Source organism: Orycteropus afer, unplaced genomic scaffold, assembly GCF_000298275.1.
Source record: "Orycteropus afer afer isolate SDZICR_OR568_19922 unplaced genomic scaffold, OryAfe1.0 scaffold00015, whole genome shotgun sequence".
Lineage (NCBI taxonomy): Eukaryota > Metazoa > Chordata > Mammalia > Tubulidentata > Orycteropodidae > Orycteropus > Orycteropus afer.
The window spans coordinates 19,102,986-19,112,704 of NW_006921602.1; positions in this window are offsets into that span (position 1 = coordinate 19,102,986).

Consider the following 9,719-nt stretch of genomic DNA (forward strand, 5'->3'; position numbering starts at 1 on the left):
AAAGGGAGTCAGAATCGACTCAATGGCAGTGAGTTTGGGTTCTTTGGTTTTACCTATAGGTATGTCACAACGTTTATACTGAGTGGGTTGCAGTTAGTTCTGGGGAGCCCCATGGAAGTAACATTTCTGAACTTTATTCTCCTCCTGGAAATGTGGAGTTGAGGTTGCGTTGGTCTGGGCCCCGGAATAGGAGCCTCTGAGCAGCTCAGGCACGCAGTGTAGGTGGTTGAGATTCAAACGTGTGCTAAAGGACTGAGTATTGTGGCATTTACTTAAAAACTAAGATTCCCAGAAGAGGCCAACCTGGGTAAAAGTGATTTGTGTGATTCGTGATTAATGTATGCTGTCCATTGTGTTCAAGGCACAATGTTTGGTATATGGTCGGCGCTCAATAAATATTCGTCGAATAAATAATACCACGACGTGAGGAGGATTTAAAATGAGAAAGCCTGACCCAACCCCTAAGCAGTAAAGTGAACAGTATTGATTGCCTTGAAAAAGAAAAGAGGTGGGCAGGGAAGTGGGTGATTAAAGCCAAGACAGGAAAAGAGGAAAGGCTAAAGGGAAAGCTGTGAGCAAAAGGAAAGGTCCAAAGCCCACAACAAAGGCAGTGGAATGACTGGATATTAGGCTTCATTTAGGAGTTTGAGCAAGCTTTGCATCATTCCTAATCATTCCTACTTTATTCTCTTTAAAAATTGGTTTACCTGGCTAAAGCACTTGACTGCTAACCAGAAGGCTGGCGGTTCAAACCCACCAGCCACTCCTCGGAAGGAAGGTTGGGCAATCCTACTTCCGTAGTGATACTGCCTCGGAAACCCAAGGAGGGGTCGCTATGAGTCGGGGCCGACTCGACGGCACACAACAACAACAACAACATCTGTTACATGAGTTCTAATCATCAGCTTGTGAGGATAAGCCCTAAATGGTTAAATTCCTTCCCTGGCTTCATCTGCTATAGGCTTTTGACATTTCTGAACCTGTTTTGTCTTCTCTAAAACAAAAATAATTCCAGTTCCTATGTGGCATGAGGAGCTCTAGTAGCGTAGTGCCTAAGGCACTTGACTGCTAACCAGAAGGCTGGCGGTTCAAACCCACCAGCCACTCCTCGGAAGGAAGGTTGGACAATCTACTTCCATAGTGATACTGCCTCAGAAACCTAAGGAGGGTTCGCTATGAGTCGGTCCGACTTGAGAGCAAATAACAGCAGCAACATGTGGCATTGGAAGATGTATATAGTGTATTCTTCTGAAAATAAGCTATCCTATGGAAAAGAAGGAAAAATAGATGTTTTAGAGCACTGGGTCTATGAGTGAAATTGTATATTTGCTCTTTACTATATGATATAGTGGTGTTACCAGAAGTTACAGCTATAAAAGTAACTATCCTTGCCAACTCACAGGAGTTCGTAAACTGAAATGTTATGAATAATAAAGTGCTTTTATTAACTGATATGACGTTACTAGAAAATTTTAAAATCAAATAATCCATATTAGCATATTATTATCATTAAAGATAGAGGTAACATTTGTTTTTTATCCCTTTACTACCACTAGCCTGGAACCTGGCACAAACTTTTTGGATTCACCCTCCTTTACTGCATTGGAGTCTTCCTGTTGTGTCTTAGGCAATATTTATTGATCACTCCTCCTAAATACTAATTTACACAAACTTTCTCATTGAATCCTTACAATTCCTGTAAAGTAGGTACTATTGTCTTCCATTTAAGGAGCCCTGGTGTCGCGGTGGTTAAGCACTCAGCTGCTAACGGAAATATCAGCAGTTCTAAGCCACCAGCCTTTCTGCAGGAGAAAGATGAGGCAGTCTCCTTGGTAAAGATTAGAGTCTTGTAAACCCTATGGGGGCAGTTCTACTCTGTCCTATAGAGTTGCTACTTGTCAGAATCAACTTGAGAGCAATGACTTTTTTGTACATTGTTTCCCATTTAATAAGAGAAACCAAGGTTTGCAACAGTTAAATGTCTTGGCTACAGTCATAGTGCTTATGAGTTCTAGAGCTAGGATTTGTTCTGAGGTCTGAGTCTGTGCTCTTTCCATTTTATGTAACATTGTCGACTCAGAAAAATCCAAAGTCACCAAAGGAAACAGATTAATTAAGGATAAATTTCTGGAGGCAAATGGCTCTTTACAGTCATTACAATAAAAATCTACATGATCAATTCACTTTAAATTCTTGATCAAATACTATTTCAAAAGGATGTACACATGAACTTTAGTAGATATGAGGTAGGGCAAGCCGAAGGGACAAGACTGAGGCAGGAGGAGCATCCCAAGCAAAAACATGGAAGACAGTAATTGGTTGGCCTGATTGGAGACAAGGTACTGAGTGACTGGGTTCGGCAACAGCTAGTGAGCTTCAGGGTAAAAAAACTCACTGCCCTTGAGCTGGATCCCACTCATAGTGACCCCTCCCTTGGGTTTCCCAGGAGGTATCACTACAGAAGTAGTGAATTTGAATGGTCTGCCTTCTGGTTAGCAGTCAAATGCTCTAGGCACTACACCATCAGCTGCTTACTGTCTTACACACCTTTCATGAAAGGGAGTTTGGGAGAGAAAGCAAGGACAAAGCAGCAAATAACTACAGAGATTCATACACAGATCATTAACTTAGAGTTGGTGCCAAACAGGAACTTCTCTTTTCTGACAACAAAATCCTCCAGCTATCTAAATGATTTAGAGTCTTTACTAGACAATCAAAGCAGTGGGGCTTTCTTCTTTACTGTGGTGGCTGAAGGCAGTTGCTTTTTTAATTTTTTTTTTTTTTGGCACCTTCTATTAAATACATTAAGGCATTTGGCTGCTAACCTGAAGGTTGGCCGTTCAAACCCACCAGCCACTCCACAGAAGGAAGCCTAGGCAATCTACTAGTTCCATAAAGATTTATCACCTCAGGTCGCTATGAGTCAGAATCCACTTGATGACAATGAGTTTGGGCTTGGTTTTTTTTTTTTGGTATTAAGAAATGCAGTTACCCTTCTAAAAATATGTTGGAGTCACTCCTGTGGATGTAGTCCTATTTGAATTCTGTTAATGAGGTCATATCAGTATAGGGTGTGTCCTAACCCCAATCACTTCTGAGTGATATAAAGAGCAGTCAAGCAGGCACATATGGGGAGAAAAGATAGAAGCCATGTGAGGACCTTCAGGAACTGAGGACCACCACAGCTATCCATGATGGAGACAGAGTCTTTCCCTAGAGCTGATGTCTTGAATTCAAACTTCCAACCTCCTAAACTGTGAGGAAATAAAATTTCCTTTTTTGAAGGAAAAAGTAGTCATTTCCTCTCCCCTTAAAATCTGGGCTGGGCTTGTTACTTGCTTTGACCAATAGAATATGACAAAAGTAACACTGTGCTAGTCCAGGCATGAGTCATGGAAGTCTGGCAGCTTCTGCTTTCTCTTGGAGTCCTGTGCCACCTCATATAAAGGATAGTCTAGCTATCCACTCCTCGGAAGTAAGGTTGGGCAATCCTACTTCTGTAGTGATACTGCCTCGGAAACCCAAGGAGGGGTCGCTATGAGTCAGGGCTGACTCGACAGCACATTAACAGCAGCAGCTATCCTTTGCTAGAGAGACTATATTGAGAGAGTAATGTCCAGTTTGCAGCTATTCCAGCCATTCTAGCTGAAACGTCAGACATGTAAGGGAAGACATGCATAGCATTCTATTCCAGTAGACCTGTCAGCTGGACGTAGCCACAAGTAACACCAGCCATACCATGTTGTTGTTGTTGTTGTTATGTGCCGTCGAGTCGAACCCAACTCAAAGCAACCCCTTCTTGGGTTTCCGAGGCAGTATCACTACGGAAGTAGATTGCCCCATCTTCCTTCCGAGGAGTGGCTGGCAGGTTTGAACCGCCAGCCTTCTGGTTAGCAATCAAGTGCCTTAGGCACTATGCTACCAGAGCTCCCCAGCCATACCATAGTGAGGATGAACTATGCCCACCAAGCTCTGCCCAAATCGTACCACTAAGCCACTAAGTTTTTGAGTTTGTTACATGGGTAAAAGATAAAACTTAGGTGTGGTAATCCAATCCTTGCACCAAATAAGCCTTTTGTTTTCTGGAATCGTTTTGTGTGTGCTTAGTCTCTAATGGTTTCACAATTTAGGAAAACACTATGGTAGCTGTGGGTAAGGATCACTTGTGAACTCTGAACTCCCAACATTATTCCTGGTAGAGTTCTCACCTGGAAACTTGGACACCAGAGCCACTTCTAGGTTTTGGCATTTGGTGTCTCCTGAGGACACAAGGAATCACACATGTATCTGGTACTGAACCTTGGACATAACTGATTGCTTTGGGTAGCACGGAAGCCCAGTCATTTTTTGGCCACTGAAGTGCAGTTGTCAAAGATTTAGTGACAACATAGGGGATAAGAGAGTCACTAACTGTGGTGCTTTTAAACTACACATTCCTTCATATGGTGGAGCCTAATTCACCTCCTCTTGAATACAGGCTGTACTTAGTGACTCTTGGTAGCTCTGGTAGTGTAGTGCCTAAGGTACTATGACTGCTAACCAGAGGCTGGCAGTTCAAACCCACCAACCACTCCTCAGAAGAAAGACTGGGCAATCTACTTCCTTAGAAATACTGCTTTGGACACCTAAGGAGGGGTCGCTTTGAGTCGAATTGACTCTACGGCAGTGAGTAGTGACTCTTCCTTCTAATAGAATGGGGCGGCAGTGACAGCTGCTTTCTAGTACCAAGTCATAAAATGGCATTGTGGCTTCTTGCTTTCCTTCTGTGATCACTCACTCCTGAGAAAGCAAGCCTGTTGTAAAGATATTCAAGCAGCCCTATGAAGAGGTCCCCACTCATGTGGATGAGCCATTTTGGAAAACAGATTCTCCGGATGATTACAGCTCCAGCCACCATCTCATTTTTAACTTCATGAGAGATTCTGAGCCAGATTCTAGGTTAGCCAGTAGCTAATCTACTCCTCAGGAGCTCTGGCAGCACAGTGCCTAAGGCACTTGACTGCTAACCAGAAGGCTGGTGGTTCAAACCTACCAGCCACTCCTCGGAAGGAAGGTTGGGCAATCAACTTCCACAGTGATACCGCCTCGGAAACCCAAGGAGGGATCACTGTGAGTTGAGTCCAACTTGATGGCACATAACCACCACCACCTACTCCTCAATTCAGGACCCACAGAAACTGAGATAAATGTCTGTTGTTTAAGCCACTAAGTTTTGGGTTTATAAAGCAATAGATAACTTTTTTCTTTTAAAGGCAGGTTGAAGCAGTGGATAGGGAAGACTTAACACATCGCTTTCAATTCTCTTGTCAAACATCTTTCTTAAAAAGGCTCTTGAAAATCTAAAGAACAAGATCTCTAGAATAATAGGTTTGATATTAGGAGGAATCCCTAGATACGTGAGGGGAAAGGCAGGCCTTTGGGTCATTCCTGAACTGCCTGATGAATTTTTTTAGTGTCCTGAGTTGTGCAATCTGCCACACAGACAATGACAGAAGCCAAGTTCTTTTTTCTTCCATAGCACAGTATCTGTTAGTAATAATCTGTAAAATCTTATACTTTATAAAGTTTTATTTCTTCCACACATTATTATTTCAACAATATGAAGCAAAACTCATAAATTTGTACTCAAGATTTCAGCAAAACCCATGATTGAAAATAACTGTTTAGTGAATCTAATCCATTCTCATATTGTTGTTGTTGTTATGTGCCGTCGAGTCGGCCCCGACTCATAGCAACCCCTCCTTGGGTTTCCGAGGCAGTATCACTACGGAAGTAGGACTGCCCAACCGTCCTTCCAAGGAGTGGCTGGTGGGTTTGAACCACCAGCCTTCTGGTTAGCAGTCAAGTGCCTTAGCCACTATGCTACCAGAGCTCCCAATCCATTCTCATAGTGACCGAAAAAAAAACAAACCCTACTGCCATCAGTGACTGCCCATAGTTACCTCTCCTTGGGTTTGTGAGGCAGTATCTCTACAGAAGCAGACTGCCCAGTCTTCCTTCTGAAAGGATTAATAGAGATATGCAATTTGGGCTACACAAAAGCTTCTCCTGGAAGACCCACACCTTCCATGTGCTTTCCCTATGATAGCTATCAGCCTAAGCAGGAGCAGGCAATACAAACACATAGGCAATTCAATAACATGTGCTTAATTAACCTCTAATGGGCAACAGTCTCTACAAAGCACAATTTGGTGAGAAGAATGAAAAATTCTAAGTGTTAATTTTCCCATTAAATATTTCTTTTAGGTCAGAGAGCGTAAGTGATTTCATAGCCTGTGCCAATTCTTATCCACTGGGAGTATTTGCCTACAGCACAGCACTGAAGGGTACTCATGGACAGCTAAGCTCCTGCTGTGATGGCCACAAGGAAGGAATGCAGCATGAGCCTTGGGAATCAATCTTCCATCACAATAGTAGAAAAAAAATTCCAACCCACTGATAGAGCTGAAGAGGACTGCTCTTTCTTGCCTAGTAGTTAGCAGCCTGGACTCAAGGTAAGGGATATGTTAGCAGCAAAAACTGATCTACAGTTCAGCACCTTGTTATGCTACCATTTGTTATCAAAGGCAAAGGTGCTGGGGATGGTATGGGAGAATGGAGACAGCATGGGGGGAAAGAATCCTTATGGTATGTAAAGCATTTTACATTCATTATCTCATTTAATCCTAATAAGAACCCTTAGAGGTAGGACTTTTTTCTATTTTGTAGATGAGAATGTTGAGGCTCAAAAATTTAAGTAAGTTGTTCAAAGTCACACAATTCAAAACCTAAGTCTTTATGATTCCAAGGCCTATAGTCTTTGCACCACTCCAAAAAAGCATTTGAATGGCATGTGGATTTATACAGAATACACAGGCAAAAGAAGAGATTGTCCCCAGAAGGCCCAACCACAAAATAGAATTGGTAACATTTATTTTGCTTAGTAACAGTTTTTTTTTTTTCCAAATAATTCTTATTTCAAGAAAATGAAATCTATGACTGAGTAAAGATATTTCTACCTTGATATAGTCAATACTGAGATACATGATGCATTCAATACACTATACAAAAAAAAATGTACTGTTCCCAGAGATTTGGGAAGGTAAGTTAAAAAATAGAATGAATTTTCTACAGAATTAAACTATTCTCAATTCATGAAAAACTAACACCAAAATATCCCTAAGAGTTTATATTTTAAATTCAGTGCTGTAATGAGTTTTAAATATCATTCATCTTTAAAACAGAGCTTTATGTTAGTCAAATTGTTATGGTTCAAATTCTCACGTGTGCTAGCAGTTAAAATAAAGTCACCAAAGAAAAGTTTCAAATACCAGTTTATCACTTGCATATTAACAACAACAAAAATAAGAATTTTTCTGACAAAAGAATTTTAAAGTATCTGGACAGCTATCACTGAAATTTTCATTTTGACATATGATACAGCAGGATATGGAAGACACCAAACAAAGCACAAAAAGTTAAAAATGGTCAAAATTATTTTCTTCCTTACTAGGTTCATTACTAATCACATTTTTCTGTGACTAAGGGCAGTAGTTTATTAAGTTCCTACATTAACAATCTAGGTTTATGTCACAAACACTTGTATTAAATAAACGTTAAAGTAATGATGTTTATCTACATAAAAGAAAAATCAGTAGCAATTATTAACAGGTCAAAAGGTAGTTGTACATCTAAATCTGATGTAATAATCAAAAATAGAGAATTTGATCTGTGCTTCTTGTATTTTAGGGAACATCAAGAGGACTCCATTATGTAGAGTCTCATCTTTCTTCTACGTCTTCAATCCCTAGGACAGATTGTGGGTTTTACAGTTGTAAAGTCCTACCTACATTATAGGCTACTTGAAAATAGGCTACTTGCTCTTTTCCCCAGTACGGTAGCAGGCATGGCTCACTCTCAAAATCCCCTGAATTTCTACAATTGCAGATAAATCATCAAACTATTATTTTTAAAAACTTACTTTATATGTAAATTCTTAATCATAATCCATCCTTCATCTTCACACATACTATGTTGAAGCATCTTGATGACAATTACAATATAACATTTACTAATACAAAATAAAAGAAGGCAAGTAGCTATAAATGAATAAATAAAACACCAAATTACACAAATGTCAATTTGAGTAAGATTATTTTTGAATTCCAAGATGTTTAATGTAAACTGTTTTATAAAAACTAATTATGAAACACAAAGACAACAGAAATAGAAGTTATTTATTAATCAATCCACTTACAAAGCAGGTGGCTTAATGCAAGCTAATTGACATCTTCACATACGATCCATGGGAACATGTCTTCCACATACAGACAGCGCTATTACTGACTGAATGCTTTTGCAATCTGGGACATATTAAGCATATTTAAACAAAATTAGGCTATCCTGTATATGAAAGTATCTTGATAATAATATGCATCCTGAAGTGGATTAAAACCTTCTCCAAAGGAGAAATGTTAGTACATTAACTTTAATATTCTATATTATGCAGTATATCTTAACTATAGAAATTAAAACTTTTAAATCAGTGATTGACTCTTGGTAATGTATTAAGTGGGAGTTTATAACCAGAGCAACAGTAGGTTGACAATATAATTGGTACCTCACAGTATCTGCAGATTTACTGTTTTTCAAGTTTAGAGAGAAATAAAACAAGAGACATGTAGATTCAGCTGACTTTATTGATCTTTAAACTAATAAAAATCCCTTAAAAGTGATTCAGGGACTGTTAGTAGTTCTATGAATGCACAGATACCTGCCAATGACTGTAATTCTAAATCTTAACTGAATATGTTTACAAATCAACGTAAGCAGATATCTTAACTATACGTGCTTAGCAGAAGTCTGAACAAAATTCTACATGTCTTTTTCAATTTCCCTAAAGTTTTGTTAAATCTGCAAGTATGTACAATCCAGCTAATTGAAATTAATATTTAGTGTTCATTAGAGCTGTTTCACAGCAGCAAAAATTGAGTCAGGGAAATAAATTTCCAAATGATATAGAGAAAGATAAATACAATGAGAACAGCAGTCTAAATGTATGATGTTAAATATCCAACTCTATCTGTACTGTGCTGAAAGGAAAAGGATACACCAAGAAAATTCATATTGATCACTCTGGTGATGTGAGTAATACCTGCATCTGATTGAATATGGTTCATATTCTGTTCCCAGTATTAAGGATGATATTTAACTCAGAGCTCCATATTGGAAATATACAGCAGCCATTTTGTCCTAATTAAGGAATGTCTTAATACACAATATTATCATTTTCTAGAGGATCTTTATACATTAAACTAAAGCACATGATTGATTAAATTAAAGGAAGGTTAGTAATGGATAAAAAAATCATTATTCTCAAGGCCTGGTACTATGTAAAAAACAAAAAGACCACACAATTCTACTTACTAAAGCAGCTAATCTTGCCTGCAAGTTTAGGGTCACAAGCCCATAATATGTGCAAAGAAATGCAACATGCAAAAAATACAGTAAAATGATACAGGAAAAATGTTCAATCTAGAAAAAAAGCTTTTATAAATACATCAAAATCAATTGTATACATTAACTGTGGGTCTAGCATTAGTTGTACCATATAGCAGAGCCAGCACTCTAATAAGTTCAATGCTTCCAAATCTGCGCAGGTAAGTCATGCCATCTTTGGTTGACTGCAGTACCAGGAAGTAGAGGAATGAGAGGGAGGGCAAGAGTTCGAAAACACGGTG